The sequence below is a fragment of the Muscardinus avellanarius genome (genome assembly GCF_963383645.1).
Source record: "Muscardinus avellanarius genome assembly, chromosome: X".
Taxonomy (NCBI): domain Eukaryota; kingdom Metazoa; phylum Chordata; class Mammalia; order Rodentia; family Gliridae; genus Muscardinus; species Muscardinus avellanarius.
This window is the reverse complement of record NC_137792.1, coordinates 101,304,637-101,323,712: the sequence shown is the minus strand read 5'-3', so window position 1 is coordinate 101,323,712 and position 19,076 is coordinate 101,304,637.

Genomic DNA, 19,076 nt, shown 5'->3' with positions numbered 1-19,076 from the left:
GTGGTGATATCTCCTTTTTCATTTCTAATTTTGATAATTTGAGTTGATTCTCTTTTTCTTTTGGTTAGGTTGGCCAGGGGTTTATCAATTCTATTAATCTTTTCAAAGAACCAACTTTTTGTTTTATTGATTCTCTGAATTGTTTTTTTGTTCTCTATTTCATTTATTTCTGCTCTAATTTTGATGATTTCTTGCCTTCTGCTGGCTTTGGGAATAGACTGTTGCAGAATTTCTAGATCCTTGAGCTGTGTCATTAGGTTCTTTACTTGGTGGTTCTCCGTCCTTTTTATGTGGGCACTCAATGCAATAAACTTTCCTCTTAGTACTGCCTTCATGGTGTCCCATAGGTTTTGGTAGGTTGTGTCTCTGTTTTCGTTTGTTTCCATAAATTTCTTTATTTCTTCCCTAATTTCTGCTCTTACCCATTCGTCATTCAATAGTGTATCATTCATTCTCCATGAATTTGAATACTTTCTTTCGAGTTTCCTGTTGTTGATTTCTACTTTTATTCCGTTGTGGTCTGAAAAGATGCAAGGAATTATATTACATTTTTTGAATTTGCTGGTATTTTCTTTGTGTCCCAGGATGTGATCAATTTTGGAGAAGGTTCCATGGGCTGCTGAGAAGAAAGTGTATTCTGTAGTTCCTGGTTGAAATACTCTGAAAATGTCTATTAGGTCCATTTGGTTTATGGTTTCCCTTAGTTCTAAAACGTCTTTACTCATCTTTTGCCTTGAAGATCGATCCAGTGGTGTGAGAGGCGTATTAAAGTCTCCCAGAATTATTGTATTTGGGTCTACTTGGGATCTTATGTCCAGAAGGGTTTGTTTTACAAATGTGGTTGCACCCATATTTGGGGCATAAATATTTACTATCATTATATCTTCTTGGTATAGTGTTCCTTTTAGTAAAAGGAGGTGCCCTGATTTGTCTCTTTTGATGTGTTTTAGTTTAAAGTCTGTTTTGTTGGATATTAGGGTTGCTACCCCTGCTCTTTTTTGGTCACTGGTGGCATGGTATATCTTTTTCCATCCTTTCACCTTCAGCCTGTGAATGTCTTTGGCTGTGAGGTGTGTTTCTTGCAGACAGCATATATATGGATTATGTTTCCTAATCCACATTGCCAATCTATGTCTTTTGATTGGTGAGTTAAGTCCTTTGACATTAAGAGATATTATTGATATATGATTTTTGTTTTCTGCCATTTTGTGTTCTGTCTACTCTTGGGTGGTGTGATCTTTCTTCTTTACTTAAGTGGCCCACTTATTAACTTCCTCTCTTCTCTGATTCTGAAGTCTGCTTCTTTTTTCTTCCTTATGGTTTATTTCTTTAAGAATTTTCTCTAGTGTTGGCTTTGAATTCATGAATTTTTTGAGATTCTGTTTATCGTGAAAGACTTTGGATTCACCATTGATCTTGAATAGTAGTTTTGCTGGGTAGATGAGCCTTGGTTGGAAGTTATTTTCTTCCAGGGTCTGAATCACGTCATACCAGTCTCTCCTAGCATTCAAGACCTGGGTTGTATAGTCTGGGGTGATTCTTATTGTTTTGCCTCTATATGTCACCCGTCCTTTTGTTCTCGCTGCTTTTAAGATTCCTTCCTTGGCCTCTATATTGGTCATTTTGGTTATTATGTGGCGTGGAGTGGTCTTTCTTTGGTCCTGTCTCAGTGGAGTTCTGTATGCCTCCTGTACTTGAAGATCGAAGTCTCTTTCCAAATTTGGAAAATTCTCTGAGATTATTTCCTTGAAGATATTACAGATGCCCTTGGTCTGTACCTCTATCCCTTCCTCAATGCCTATTATCCGTAGATTAGGGCGCTTCATATTATCCCATAATTGCTGGATGTTTAGGTTTTGTTGCTGTAAAGATTTCTGTATATCGCTGACTGTGTTTTCGGTTTGGGATGTACTGTCTTCTAATATTGATATTCTGTTTTCCATTTCATCTAATCTTCCAGAGTTTCTTTCAATTGCTGTCTTCATTTCACTTATTGCCTCTTTCATTTCATTCCAGACCTCTTTCTGATTCTTTTTTAGTGTTTCTAATTCACCTTTAACCTCCTCTATATTTGTTTTGAATCCTTTCATCATATTGAACAACAAGATTCTGAACTCCCCTTCTTGCATTTCTAGTAGGTCAGTATTCGTGATTTCTGCTGTCTCTTCGTAATTCCTGGTTCTCATATTTGTAGCGTTCTCTGTCCTGTTTTTCTGGTTTCTACCCATCGTTCTTGAGTATTATGCTTAGTCAAATCTTAATATTAGGAGTTGGGGTATCGGCTAGTCAGCAGAGCCTTTCCAGTGTTGAGGGTGGGTGATGTGGGAGGAGCTGGGGTGATTAGTAAAGGAGTCAGATTAGGTAGAGGATATGTTTAGGTTGAGAAAGACTTTGAGTATCGTAAGGTGAAATCTTGCTAGGAATGAGAGAGAGTTAACTACTAGGACTCTTGTCGTTCGTGGAGTAATTATGAATGTAAGAGATACTTAGAGTATTAGACCAGGAGGTATATTATGTGGAAAAGTTTTGGGGGGGGAAAGTATGTAGGGTTAGTGTGGGAAGGTTTGTAAATAGGGGTGATGGAAGGAGCAGACAGACACAAAAAAAGAATAGAAAAAAAAAATCCACACAAGATACCAAGACTATTATGTAATCCTAGAAAAAGGGAGGAAGACCAATCAAAGGAGGAGAATGAAAATAAAGGAAGGAAAGAGGAAGAAAGAGGACAAAAGAACAAGAATAAAATAAAAGGAGCTAGCAGCTGTGTGAAATAAAAAAATAAGGCAAACTATCCAATATATATATATATATATATATAAAACAACATGTGAAAGTAAGAGAAGTATGGGTTGAAAGAAAAAAAAATAACACAGCAATAACCATACCAAAACAAAAGCACTGTAAAAGCAATATAAAACAAAACATCCACATTAAAAGTAAAATAAACAGTCCTCCTTATTTACGCATATGGGGTCAGGCCTATATAATATGTGCGTAAGTGATTGCTTTAGTAACTTTCAGAATACCATCCAATGTCTCTTAGTTTTCTTTGTACTCTATTTTTTTATCTTCTTAGGTCACTCTGGGTGTTTGGACACCTTCTCTCCTTTAGCTGCTTTAGGTTTATGTGTCCGGATGTCTGGTTTCACTTTTATTTGATTCTGTACAATTCACAGGTTCTGCGAAATTCTAACCTGTGGTCAGTACCTCTGCACTCACCACCCTAGACTCCAGCCTGTGCTTCCCTACGACACGGGTGGAGCATGACCAAGGTATAATTAGAACCTCCCCCTGAGGTCCTGTGCAGATATTGTGGCCCGATGGATTTTCCTGTGTCTCTGGAAATTCCAGCTGGGTTAGCCGGTGTGGTCCCAAGATGTACCCTGGGCAAATGGGTGCTGGTTCCTGGGTGCCCACGCTTGCTGCCAGAGCTCTGCCTATTCCAAGGGTGCAGGCTGGGTGTGCTGCTTTTACTGGACCCAGGAGTGAGTGGATGCAGCTGTCTGTTGCTGCTGGTATGCTCTTCCAAGGTGTATTGAGCTGAGTTCTCGTTCTCGCTTAGAATTAAGCCTCTGGCTAGCAGGAGGGTGGGAACACCCAGCGGTGGGCCAGGAGTGCAGGATAGGTGCTCAAGGATCCAGTGCGTGGTGCCCAGTAAAGGCCTCTGCCTCCCGCGGGACGTAGAAACTGGGGGTGCCCCAAGGAGATTTCCGGTTTACACAGGGCTTTCGCAGCCTTGAAGGCAGTCTCTGGCAAGGTGGCGGCGGGGGGGGGGGGGGCTAGCCACCCAGGTAGGCTCCAATTTAGTGGAGAGAGTGGGACAGGCAATGACTGCTAGCAGGGAACCGGGGAGCCGACAAGGTGCGCAGAGGGGAGTGCTCGGGTATGAGGCTTGGGCGTGCTGGGGGGTTGGAGTGCAGCGCACACTAGGGTCCACACTTCCCGTTGCCCGCAGGTACCTGTCTTCCTTGGTTCAGGATTCGTGGGAGTCTCTATGCTGTTGTGATCCAGTCGCTGGTGGGTACACAGAATTCTGACGTGGGAGCTGCTCGCTGTTTTCAGTCCCGGATTATCTTGCTGCGGGACTATCGGGGCTATCGGGCAGGCAGCTCCGCGGGCCCGCGAAAGCAGCCCGCGGCCGCCGATCAGCGTTTGCAGCTGGTCCGGTGTCCGGGTCTATGTTCTTCTTCTTCTTCAAGTTCAGAGTTCCCCCGAGGTACCAGGATTTGTTTTGGTTCCTGGTATGTATTTTTTTTGTTGATTAAGACACAGCTTTCTAAGTATCTGAAGTTTTATTTGCTTCAGCTACTGAGGAGTACTGTGTCCCTCAGTCGCCATTTTGAAAAAAAAAAAAAAAAGAAAAAAAAACTTATTCCTTATTTTGAAACAGGGTCTCAGTGAGTTGTAGAGGGCCTCACTAAGTAGCTGAGGCTGTCTGCAAACCACGATCCTCCTGTCTCAGCCTCCCAAATGCTGGGATGACAAGTGTGTGCCACTACACCCGGTTTAATCTTTTTTTTATTATAACAATTTTTTATTGAACATAAATAGTATACATTTACACTATATTTGGTGCCCTCTCCCCCCCGCCCCCATTTTCCCTCCCCCCCCACCAATGGTTGTCCAGGTTAACCATGTCTTATTCATAATTTTACACATGTTCAAGTGTAGTTTAATCTTATTTATTTATTTTTGATTGATTGAACATTTGTACATATTTAGGAATTAAGGTGTGATGCTTTGAATTATGTATACATTGGATATGATCAATTTAGAGAAAGTAAAATATATGTCATCTTAAACTTTTATCATTTGATTTTTGTGGTACTGGAGCTGGAACCCAGGGGCATTCTACCTTTGAGCTACACTCCTTAGCCCTACATTTTATTCTTTATTTTGAAATAGTGTCTTACTAAGTTGGGGAGGCCCTCACTAAGTAGCTGAGGCTAACTGTGAACCTGCAATCCTCCTGTCTCAGCTTCACAAGTATTGGGATTAAAAGCATGTGCCACCATACCTGGCTCTGTCATTTCTTTATGATAATCTGAATATTCTCTTCTATCTTGAGATGTATGATTTATTATCATTAACTGTATTTACCCTACGGTGCCATAGAACACCAGAACACATTACTACTCTGTAATTGTACATTGTCTCTGCTGACTAATCTTTCCCCCTTCTCTATCCCTCTATTCTCCCTGTCTCTGATAACCACTATTTCTACTCTCAACTTTGATTATATCAACTTTAAAAGCTTATTTATTTATTTATTTATTTATTTATTTGTACTAGCTTTTGTGAATATGGGAGAATGGGTGTCTCTTTGACATGCTGATTTCATTTCCTTCAGGTATATCCCCAACAGTGGGATTGCTGGATCATACAGTAGTTTTATTTTTGTTTCTTTAAAAGAACTTTTATAATGTTTGTCCTAATATGCATTCCCATCAACAGTGTATCAGCTCCCCTTTCTTCATGATCTCACCAGCATTTGCTATTTTTGTCTGCTTGATAATAGCCATTCTGACTGAGGTGAAGTGGCATTATGGGGTTTGTTTTGAATTTTCTTGATGATTAGTGGTGTTGAACATTTTTCATATACTTGTCCATTTGTTTATCTTCTTTTGAGAAATATCTATTTACTTCTTTAGCCCAATTTTAACTGGGTTATTTATCTTTTTAAAATTATTTTTTGCTAGAGAGTTGAATTTCTTAAGATCTGGGTATTAACCCTTTGTTAGATGTATGGTTTATAATATTTTCTCCCATTCTGCAGGTTGTCTTTTAGATTGATTCCTGTATAGAAGCTTTTTATTTGATACAATCCCATTTGTCCAGTTTTGCTTTTGTTGCTTTGCTTTTAGGGTTATATCCATCAAAATCTTTGCCCAAGTCAGTGCCCTGAAGTGTTTCTCTTATGTTTTCTTCTAGTAGTTTCATAGTTTCAGATAAGATCCATTATTTGGATAGTTTAAGATTAAAGCAAAAATGCTGAAGGTAGAAAGTTTTCCCTCCCCAGAGTGAAGTTCAAAGAGTTGCACAGTCACTGATATGAGGTACTTTGACTTTGTTGTGTGGCTTAAAGAGCGCAGTGAAAGCACAGAGAAAATTCCAAGGAAGTCATTTTTGTCACAGAAAGAAAATTCAAAGAGAAATAATTCCTTTGCCTACCTGGACAGTAAGCAGTGTTAAAAAGTTAGAATGATTTAAAAAATTTCAGTGAACAAGTCTTCTCCATATACCCACCTAATGACTTTCAGCAACATTTTCAAGTAGGCAAAGTTTATGCCTTCATACTTACTTATAGGCATTTAATATGCTCAGTCTACCCTCTGCCTGTATCTGAAACCTCACTTTCTTGCTTTACCAAGACTGCCTCTTGCAGGGCTTAGTTTATTTCTCTTGCAACTGGCATTTAGTGGGTAGAGCCCATGAATGCTACTAAATATACTACAATATATTGGCTAGCCCTCCAACAACAAAGGGTTATCTGGCCCCAAATGCCATCTGTTCCATAGTTGAGAAACTGCCCTATGCCTTCACTTCTCAAATTGCTATTCAAGGGACAAGGTGCCTGGTTTTATAGCCTCAGGGAAAATATCTTCCTAGAATAGTAAGTTTATTTCAAGATTTTGGGATCTTTTTAAAAAGCATGTACAAATATACTATGTTCTAGAATACAAAATGGTTTAAGATTCCACTCGTGCATGTATGCTTCCACCATCATGTACCCCATTAAGATGTATGACTACAATGTACCAATAAAAATAAAAAATACTAATATGTAGTTTCTATGATAATTAGAAATATTATGGTAGGTAGTTAATAAATTTTTATTGTGGTATAATATATACAACAAACTTACTACATATAAGTGTACAGATCAGTGGCATGATGTGCATTCATATTGTTTTACAACTATCATCACTATCCATCTCCAGAACTTTTTATCTTCTGAAGCTAAAAATCTATATCCATTAAAGCTAACTACCTTATTTATTCCTCCCTATAACTCCTGGAAACCATTTTGCTTTCTGTCTCAGAATTTTACTTCACTAGGTATTGTATTTAAGTATAATCAGACAATATATTCCTTCTGTGACTCACTTATTTTATTTAGTGTAATGTCTTCAAGGTTCATCCATGTTACAGCATGGTCAAAATTTCTCCCAATTTAAGGGTTGGAGAGGGAGGTAGGAAGTTGAAAACAAAGTCTGAGGAAGAGAACAGTTCAAATAAGGTTACATTCACACAAGATTTCACTATCAATCTCACTAACATATATAGGGAGGGGGAGGGAAGGAGGAATGTATACAGAGGGAAATATATCAAGTACTGTGTTCATATTATGTCTTTTTATTTGTATTTATTTATTTTTTATTTTATTATTTTGTGCTTTTATTAGTACAGTATACTCTCACATTATGATGTAAATCATGTTGACAATAACATACATACACACGGTTCTTGGTGCCTCCCTCTGCCTCCCCATTTCCCTCTCTCTCACTATAAAGTACCCAGATTTATGTTGGTATATATTTATATGTATACATCTAGTCTATGGTAGTATTTCCATTAATGAATCTCAGTCTTCCTTCTCCCCTACCTTTATATCTTTTTCTTGGCTCCTTGAGGTTTCTTTCTACTATATGGAGTCTCTCTTGTATACCAAGTTCTCCCTATCTTGCACATATTAAAGAAAACATAAGGTGCTTCACTCTCTATGATTTGCTAATTTCACTTAATACAATGTTTTCCCCGGTTCTTCCATTTTCTTGCAAATTACATAATTTTATTTTTCTTTTTTGCTGAGTAGAACACCATTGTGTGTATTTCCCATAGTTTTGTAATCCATTTATATGTCGATGGACACCTAGGTTGGTTCCATAATTTAACTATTGTAAATTGTGCTACAGACTGGGAAAAGACCTCTACCAGCTATTCCTCTGACAAAGGTCTAATATCTAGAATATACAAAAAACTTAAAATGCTTTATACTAGAAAAACAAATAACCCAATCAAGAAATGGGCAACTGAATTGAATAGATATTTCACAAAAGAAGAGATTCAAATGGCCAACAGATACATGAAAAGATGCTCAACATCATTAGCAGCCAGGGAAATGTAAATCAAAACCACACTGAGATTCTCTCTAGCCCCAATCAGAATGGCAATTATAAAGAACTCAAATAACAACAATATATGTTGTCAAGGATGTGGGTAAATAGGAACCCTTCTACATTGTTGGTGGGATTGCAAACTAGTTCAGCCACTATGAAGATCAGTGTGGAGATTCCTTAGAAAACTGAGCTGGGCATGGTGGTGCATGCTTGTAATCTCAGCATTTGGGAGGCTGAGACAGGAGGATCATGGTTCACAGACAGCTTCAGCTACTACTTTGCAACTCAGTGAGATCTTGTTTCAAAATAAAGAATAAAAAGTAGGGCTGGGGGTGTAGTTCCTAGGTAGAATGCTCCTGGGTTCTATCTTCAGTACTGCAAAAAACAAAAACAAAAACTGAATCCACCACATGATCTGGTCATACCACTACTGGGTATCCTTCCAAAGGGGTTGAAACCAGAGAACTACAGTAGTATATGCATATCCAGATTAGTGTGTCCATCTATATACTTATTCAAGACAAGATGGTATAGCTAGAGCATGGATCCAGGAGTGGGAGGACGAGGGGAGAGATCTGGATTTCCTTGTACTGACAGATTTTTGTAAAAAGCTCTGGAGAGCCCAGGAATCATGAAAACCTGGACTTCTGAGTTTTTATGGAGGCATATTTATCAAATTAGGAGGATAGAATATATGTCATTTAACAGATCATTGGAATTTTTTGGATATATTGAATGTGGATCTCCATTTGTACTTTTGTCTAATTTCACCACAAACATTAGGGGCAGGCCTATTTAAGGCTACAAGTATCTAGGTGCATTCAGAAGTTAGAAAAGGCTACCAGTGAGGTGGAATGGTAATACTTGGTATAAATGAAGGAAGAAGAGAACAAAGACACATACCTGGCTGAGAAAAAAGCATCACTACTTCTCAGAAATATAGCTGTACAATTCAAGTCAAATGCGATTTATTATTTAAACCCTTGAACCAGGCTCTCTGGATTTTAATCTTGGTTATGAAACATGTTAGCTGTACAGGCTTGAGCAAGACAATTTACTTCTATGTTGTTTAGTTTTCTCACCTGTAAAATGCAACTCATTAAATTATCTTGTATTGTACTTTAAAAAGTGCCTGACAAATTGTGTGTGCCATGTAAGTGTTAGATTTTTTAAATTATTTCCACCTGAGCTTAGCTGGATTTGGTAGGCCAGTATCCAGTATCCTGAGGGAACTCCTAGCAAGGGAATCCATATTCATTTGGCACTTGTTTCAGTCCCCAGGATAATCTGAGCACCCTTGAAGATGATCAAAGTGAAAAAAAGCATTCCTGGAATGAGCTTTCCTATAGGGTGGGAGAAGTATAATTGGTTTTAGTTATTTCTGTCACTTGTTTTTGGCTCCTCAGAGTAGAAGGAAGGCCTGGATAATGGGCATCTGATTGTAGTTGAGTCCCCTGGAGAGTTTGTTGTGGTCAATGGACATTTGGTTTGAAGGCTAGGTGGTCACCTGCCCTATTAAAGGTTTAAGACTATGCAATAGACAGCAATGGTTTTCTCTTCCTGACATGACTTCCTACTGACTGTGGCATCTTCTGAATTGACTTGGCAGAAGCTGTGATGGTCATATCAAAATAACGGGCTGCCTAGAGCACATAATAGTTTCTAATGTTCAGAGTCCCTAGACAGTAGTGACTTCAGCCAGAGTAAATTTTCAAGGTGGAATGGTTTCTCCTAGCTACCTTTCATACCAGTTGCAACAGTAAGGGATGACTGGGATGATATAGGTACCAGTAAGCATCCCTGAGGATTTCTAGACATATCCTCTAAAAGGCTGAACTTCCTTAGGGGGAGTTTCCCACAGTCAGGCACCAGACCTTTCTTAGACCCACTCTGTCATGTTGCCAGAGTACTACTACTTTAGTTTGCAAATGAATTTCAAAATATGATAATCACCTGTGGAAATAAATTGGGTAAAGATGGAAGAAAGACTGTTGGAATGTGTTTATTCCTCTCTGAAGTCCTTGTTTTGGTGACAGAACTTGCATATAATGTTAGATATGCCATCAGATTGTGGATAGGAATAATCTTAGAGAGATCCTATAATGAGAAAAAAGAAAATTAGGATTTCAAAAAGTGGCCAGTGGGTAAGGATGTTAGATAATATAGTTTTATATAAGGCCGGGGACACAGGAAATATGACTTTTTGTGGTACTGGGGATTGAACCCAGGAGTGATCTACCTCTGAGGTATAACCCCAGGTCTCTTTATTTTTTGTTTTGAAACAGGGTCTCACTAGGGTGCTGAAAGTCTCACTAAGTTGCTGAGGCTGGTCTTGAACCTGTGATCCTCCTGCCTCAGCTTCCCACGTACTGGGATTACAAGCATGCACCACCACACTTGGCTAGGAAGCATGACTTATAAAGGCAAAATTTGAAGTGGGGCATGGTGGAATATGCCTGTAATCCCAGTATTTGGGAGGCTGAGACAGGAAGATTACAGGTTTGAGAAGAGTCCCGGCAATTTAGCGAGACCCCCTGCAACTAATTGAGATGCTGTTGCAGAACAAAACAAAACAAAATAATAGGGATGGGGGTGTATCTCAGAGATAGAATGCCCCTGGGTTCAATCCCCAGTATAAATAAATAAATAAATAAATAAATAAATAAATAAAGGCAAAATTTGAGACTAGTCATAATAAGATTAGCTGTTGTGTATGTAGTTTCCATGTGTTATGTTTCATTTAATTCCCACAAAGACTTTTAGATCAGATGTTAATATTATCTCCTGTTTACAAGTGACATAATGGAGGCCTAAAGATGTAAATGAACTTACCTGAGTTAACATGGCTAATTTGGTATAGACTTGAGAGTGTCACTCAAACAAGTACCATTTAAGTCTTACCACAGTGCTTTGAGTTGCTCTTACTATCTAACATTTATAGATGAGGAAACAGAAATATATAGAAGTTGAAAACTTTTCCTATTTCATTAACAGTAAGAATTGGTGTTCTTATCCACTACAGCATAAATAAAAGGCAAATTATGTGAGGTAGAAGTAAAATTCTGAAGCAGAGATGGTATAGAATTGAAGATGAGGAGTGGATCATTGAGAGGCCAAGGTGCAAGTCACACCCACCAGGGACAGATGATGGTTGATAGGTTTGATTAAACCATATGTAGGTTCTTGATTTAGCTTATTTTAATCACTGAATAAGCACCTTCTATTTTCTAAGTGGGTTTTGGGGTAGATCCTGACATTCCATAGCATCATTTGAAGAAGTTGATTTGTATGTTTAATAAATATCAACTAGCCGGGCGTGGTGGCGCACACTTGTAATTCCAGCATTCGGGAGGCTGAGACCTGGAGGATCGCGGTTTGTGAACAGCCTCAGCTACTTAGTGAGGCCCTCTGCAACTCAGTGAGACCCTGTTTCAAAATAAAGAATAAAAAATAGGGCAGGGGGTGTAGCTCGGAGGTCGAATGCCCCTGGGTTCCCTCCCCAGACCTGCAAAAAAAAAAATCAACTATCAGTTCATATGTAAAGTTTAATTTGTGGCTTTGTCCTTAATCTTGAAACCAAATGATAGCTAGTGAGAGTCCATCAAATAATAACTCTGTAAATCACTACCAACTACCTCTTATATCTCATGTACAGCTGCCTTTCATCGTCTGCTTTAGCCATGCCTGATAAGACTTCTTACTGCACTTTGAATACTACAAGTTCATACTCGCCTATATGCCCAATGCCTAGGAAAGTGTTTGGCATACACTGAGCACTCAATATTGTTGAATGATGAGAAGGCCCTGGTATAAATGAAAGAGCTGGGCTACTAAGAACAGGTGGAGGAATTTACCTTAGTTAGAAGGAATGATAATTCTTTTATTATAACAGGAGGAAAGGAGGATAAGAACATCTAAAATAGCAAGCAGTTAAATAAGACTTACCATGTGCCAGGCGCCATTCTAAGTGCTTTACATATGTTAATTTAATTTTTTCATACTTCTGCTGTTTCATTGTAATTATATATCATAGTGACATTCAAAGTGATACATTCATATATGTACACATCTCTTGGCCTGGTTCCCTCCTAACCCCACCATACTCCACCCTCCCTCCCTGTCCATGTTAGTGATATTGGTTGTGATCATTTTATATATGAACATAACATTATTTGAATGGTTTCCTTCCTAAATCCTCCTTTGTCCTTTCACCACCTCCCTCCCCCAAACCCCTCCACTATTCTACTGGTCTCTCTCCTCACTCATCTAAAGTTCCTTTTGTTTCCCATTTTTCTCTCTAGCTTCCACCTACGAAATAAAATAGCCAAATTATGGAACCAACCTAGGTGTATGTCAACAGATGAATGGATAAAGAAAATGGTATGTACACACAATGGAATTTTATTCAGCCACGAAGAACAAAATCATGTCATTTGTAGGAAAATGGGTAGAATTAGAGAATATTACACTAAGTGTGATCAGCTAGTCTCAGAAAGTCCAGAGTTGTATGTTAATGTTAGTTGTATGACACTACTAAGCCTATTTTATAGAAAACAAAAAGCACAGAAAAGCTATGTGGTTTGACAAAATTCTCACAGGCAATACGTGGTAGAGCTGGCTCTTAACCAAAAGGACACACTCAAGTGTAGGTGACTTTTATGTTTGTAATCATGAAGCACTGGGCATTTCTGTCTAGTAGTTTAAATTTTCTCTGTAACCTGTGTAGAGAGGGAGGAGAATGGAGTCAAGGGGTGGAGATTTGAGAATAATAGAGAAAATGTCAAGTTGTCTGTGGAGAGTGGGAAATGGAAATCATTAAAGGAGTGCATTAGAATTACAGGTGGTGGTGAGTACACCAATGGGGATGGCAGTCATGAGCACATCTGGTCTGAGCCTTCCTGTTGTACATCTTTGTCTATCAGTGATTGAGCACTCTGATGCAGGCAAGGTGAAAGTGGGCAGTAGCATTCATTCAGATTGTGCCAGATGGTTGGGACAGAATGACAGAAAGACAAGGGAGTTTAGGACATTAATAAGAATCATTGAATGAATGAAAGGAAGCTAGCTGAATTGGGTGATGTGTGCATGTATGTCTCCACCATCTTTTATCCCATTAAGATGTATGAATACAATGCACCAATAAAAAAAATAAAAAAAGAAAGGAAGCTAGCTGATGGTTTGGGAAAAAGTGGGTAAGTCAAGGGACTGGGGACTTTAATGAAGTTGAACAATGGTTATAATAGATATACTTGAAAATGCAAAAAAATAGGGGAAGAGATTTTAGATGGAGAACAGGAAGCTGGAGTTAGTGAGATGGAAAGTGAAGCAGATTCAGGGATCTTAGGGATGCATGTTTGAGATAAAGTACAGGGAAAGGTAAAAGAAAATGAGGAACTAAGAAGCCACTAATTTGAAAGCCATTTATATGGATATAGATGTCACCAAGAATAATGGCAGGGTGTTGGTTGGGGAAGAAAATGCCAAAGTCTGAATACATGAAGGAATTGTTGACAGCTACACAAAGAGGGAGAGAGGTCAGTATGGTTAGATGACATAAGCCAAAAGGATGGTTATAAGAATAAAGAGGACTAGAAATAGCAAGGGGGATCAAGGATGACACCCAGCAAACTTCCTGTCCTTGAGGTACTTGAGTTGTGAGAAAATAATAAGCCACCAGTTGAAAGTATTGCAGTGGAAGCAGTGTCCACATTTATATCAGCTCCAATATACCTCAGCTTTTCCCTGTTCTTTTCTCCCTGATGATGTTCATATATTGATCAGGGTGTAATGTTTGTGTGAGTGCACCTGGGCATTAAACAATATGAAAACAATAGCTGATCATTTTTTTAAAACAACAGTGTTCTTTCTTCACTCACAATAATCCTTTTGAAGAAAGTCTCTCTTTACTAAGTCCCTTTTATTCTCCCCTCCCTCTATCCCTCCTTTTTTCTTTCTTTGGATTGAACCCAAGGGCATTCTATTTCTGAGCTAGTTTCAAAACTACTTTATTTATTTATGTTTTGAGACAGGATTTTGCTCAGTTGTTGAAGCTGGCCTTGAACCTGCAATCCTCTTGCCTCAGCTTAAGTACTGGTATACAGCATGCACTACCATACCTATCTTTAATTTGTGTTTTTTGGCAGTACAAACCTCAGGGTGTGGTAGGACAGCATCTATGCTTGACACTTTTTTTGGGGGGGAATTAACTGACTCAAACAGGTGCCCTTCATCCCACTTCCTGAAACACTAACTGCCTATTGATCATTTTGAAGAAAATTTGTATTTCAGATGATAGCCCCTTACCTTTTTAAGAAAATGTCTTCTCAGATGCTGTTCAACAGCTCTCCTTAGGATTCTAGTTAGGGCAGGTTCACATGAGGAAAGTTGCCAAAAATAATATCCTTTAAAAGGCTCTGAGGTCTCACTCTCTCCTGCACCCATCTAGAGATATCACAGAGCTGCAGTAAGAGCTCTGTGAATGGTTAAGAGCAGAAGTGTTCCTGCTGTGTGTATTTTGCACAAAGCAGTGACTTGAGGGACCCAGGCAACTGCTGCCCTCAGTTCAATTTCAAGAAGCTGGAGTATTTCTTGGCTTGATGGTGAGAATGAAAATCCTCTTATCTTTGAAATGGTTGTCATTATTCTTTTCTAGGGTGATCAGAGGAAGGGAGGATGAAAGGGGTAGGGAGAAGGAGAGAAGGGGAGGGATGGGGAGAGGAGAAAAAGAAGAGAGAGGGAGGAAGGGAGAGAGAGGGAGAGAAATAGAAAGAGAGAGATATCTCAGCGAGAGCAATAGATCTCTGTTTTGTCTTCTTTACATTAAAGGAGCAAAAAGTTAATTATCAGTAGATCTCTTATCCTTTGGTATAGTCCTTATTTGGATTTTTCTGGTTTTGGAGATTCAGTCGGTGTAGTGGCAATTTTTCCTGAGAAACTGAGAGATGAGTCATTATGCTAAACCCAGGATGAGCAAGGAACCAGGGCACAAGCTGGCCATTAAGTATTTCATCTACTCTTAGGACCCTTACCTGTAAGGGTTTTGGGGTTGAATTCAGAAGCAGGGTACTTTTACAGTCATTTTGAAATAGATGGCATAAAAAACATCCTGCCAAACTATAAAATATTGCTTATTTGTAAAAGTAAATGATGTTCACAAAAGATATCCTTGGCCCTTGAGCTTAACCCTAGTTTACTATTTAGTAGTATAGAGTAATGGTTAAGCCATGTTAGCCATTAGGTTCTATCCTGGGTCCAAGTACTATCTACCACTTACCAGCTATGTGACCTCAGGAAGAATATATGATATAATGTCTTTAAGTTTCAATTTCCTCTTCTGAAAAATGGAGATCATAGTAGTAGTGCTATGGATGTATACTGGCTAGTGTACTTCCTTAGTAAATGTTTAGTCAATATCAGATGATACTACTATTATATTCAAGTTTTTTAACAATTGCATAAATATATATTAACTTAAACATCAATAAAGAAAACAATCATTAAGGATAAGAAATGGATAAGCCTCTAGTCCTGTCTTAAATAATCAATATAAATCTGGACATGATGGCACATGCCTGTAATCCTAGCAACTTAGGAGGCTAAGGCAGAGGATCACAATTTCGAGGCCAGCTTGAGGAATTGAGCAAGACACTGTCTCAAAATAAAAAAATCAAAAGGAATGGGGTTGTAACTCAGTAGTAGAGCACCTGTGGCTTTAGTACCCATTCCCCCCAAAAAAGAAATGTACTGATGTTAAAATATGGATATTTGTGGGGGGAATATTATGGGATATGTGTAAAGACTGCTTCTCTAGCTTTGATTTGCAGTTTAGGTTAGAGACGGGCCTTCCCTACCCTCAGGAGAAGATCACCAGGAAGAAATTGAATAATACTGACCCAGTGGGTACAGAGTACCAGCTAAAAGGACAAGTGTAATCTGATCTCTACACATGCAAACCTCTAGACAGTTTAGCCAGGCTGCCCAGAGAATATCACTGTGGCTGTGGCAGAACTCATTAGAATTGGAATTGTGAGGAAACGGACTTTTTCTACAGAATCCTAAGAGACTCTAATAAGCCTTGCGGTGATTGAGTTTATAGTCAGTTTCAGTGGGAGACTGTGTGGCTATGAAGTGGGGATTAGGTTGTTGTGGAAACTATTGACTCACTCCGGGCCATTAAATCCAGACATGTTGGAAAGCAAGAATTTGCTTGCAGCCCCTAGTGGTACCAGGGCAGGCAGAGGGAGCAGTCTACCTCATTCCCCCAGGCTACCCAGAAACCAGGGTCCATAGACCCCAGTTGTGGTATTTCAAGGTGATAAAACACAATGGAAAATTGTGAACACCCGTACCACTAAGCCTGGACCTGATCGACATGCCAGCGCTGGGTCTCTTAACACCAGTGTGATCATAGATGACAGGTGGAACCAGCCACTCCTCACAGAAGGCTAGAGGTATACAGGACATAGACTGCAGTGGAGATCTCTCAGGATAATAAAGACTTAACAGAAAGTTGTGATTAGTGTTTCTGCAGAGCCTGTACCCTATTAGCATGTCTTTAGCTGATGGAGTTGGCTCCCCCAATTGAGACCTGAGGGAGCTGCAACACAGTGCTTGTGAACTGCTGGCAGATTAGCATGAGGTTAGGGGGTGATGTGAGACAGTACACAGACCATACCTGCTATCTCTCAGGGTGATAAAGTGCAGCTCAATGTTGTGACCATCTGTAGTGCTGAGTTTGGATCTAATGTAGAAGTCAGGGACTAATGTAGAAGTAATGGACTAATGTAGAAGTCAAGGATATAATCTTAAATGCATTAAGAGCAAAAGGCCAGGTGACATTTAGAAGTAAAACAATAAGAATCACTCTTGACTTCTCAAACCAAGTCATGAAAGCTAGGAGGGCCTGGAACAATGTCTCCAAACCCTCAAAGAAAACAATGTACAGCTATGACTACTTTATCCAGCAAAGATATCTTTCAAAACTGACAGAGAAATAAAAATCTTCAAAGACAAAGAGAAGCTAAAAGAATTCATGTCATTTTTCCCCGCAGCACCAGGCTCCAGAGAGGAGGGGAACTCAGAATGGAGCTCAAAACCAGAGAGGAGATACACCAGCTTCACAGCCGAGGACGCAGCAGCAGTGCCATACTGCCAGCAGCAGTGGCACATTCACGGGACGGCTCTAAACCAATAAAATACCTAGGAATAAACCTAACCAAAGATGTAAAAGACCTCTACAGAGAAAACTACAAAACATTAAAGAAAGAAATTGAAGAAGACCTTGGAAGATGGAAAGATCTCCCTTGCTCATGGATAGGCAGAATAAATATCAAAATGGCCATTCTGCCAAAAGTGATCTATAGATTCAATGCAATTCCCATTAAAATACAAACAACATTTCTCATAGACCTGGAAAAATCAGTTATGAATTTTGTATGGAGAAAGAGAAGACCCAGAATAGCCAAAGCAATTCTCAGCAACAAGAATGAGGCAGGAGGCATCACAATCCTGGACTTCAAATAATACTATAGAGCAATAGTATTAAAAACAGCATGGAATTGGCACAGTAATAGGCAGACTGAGCAGTGGAACAGAATAGAAGATACAGAAACCCACACATCTATAGTCAACTGATCTTTGACAAAGGGGCCAAACTCATATGCTGGAGAGAAGACAGCCTTTTCTTATTTTTCTTTTTTTTTTCAGTGATTGGTTATATTTATTTATTTATTTATTTTTATATTTTATATTGAAAGTAAATATTATATATTTAATCTGTATTTGGTGCCCTCTCCCCTCTCATTTTTCCTTCCCCCCTCCCAACAATTAATACCCAGGATAACCCTGCTATATTCATACTTTTAGACCTATTTGGAAGTAGCCCCTCATCAATCAAGTTCAGCCTCCTTCCTCTCCTAGCTTTCCATTCAAACTTTGCTGAGATTTCCCTTCCATTATCTGGAGTCCCTCTGGTATCCCCAATGCTCACTCGTTTGGGCATATTAGAGGAAACATATGTCCCTTCTCTTTCTGTGTTTGGCTGATCTCACTTAACATAATGCTTTCCAGCACTTTAAATCTTACAAATGACGTGATTTTGTTCTTCTTTACAGCTGAATAGAATTCTGCTATGAACATGGGTATGCATATGTTGCTATAGTTCTCGGTTTTCAACCCCTTTGGAAAAATACCCAGGAGTGGTAAAGCCTTTTCAACAAATGGTGCTGGGAGAACTGGCTATCTATTTGTAGAAAGTTGGATCTGAATCTTCTTACCGTGCACAGGAATCAACTCAAGATGGATCAAAGACTTAGAAATTAGATCAGAGACTGTGAAGTTATTAGAGAAAGGCATAGGATCAGCACTATAACATATCGGCACAGGCAATGACTTTCTCAACAAGACTTAACAAAGCACAGGAAATTAAAGCAATAATTAACAAGTGGGACTGCATCAAACTAAAAAGTTTCTTCTCATCAAAGGAAACCATCAAGAGCCTAAAGAGGAAGCCTACAGAATGGGAGAAGATCTTTACCAGCCACCACTCTGATAGGGGGCTAACATCCAGAATATACAAAGAACTCAAAAGACTCTACACTAGCAAAACAAACAACCCAATCAAGAAATGGGCAACTGGACTCAATAGACACTTCACAAAAGAAGAGATTCAAATGGCTAGTAGATACATGAAAAGATGTTCAACATCACTAGCCATCAGAGAGATACAAATCAAAAGTATGCTGAGATTCCATCTAACCCCAATCAGAGTGGCAAACAAAGAAATCAAATAACAACAAATGCTGGTGAGGATGTGGGGAAAGAGGAACTCTTTTACACTGTTGTTGGGAGTGCAGAGTAGTTCAGTCTTTATGGAGATCAGTGTGGAGATTCTTTAGAAAACTGGGAATAGAGATCTGGCTATACCACTCCTGGGTATCTTTCCAAAGGGGTTGAAAT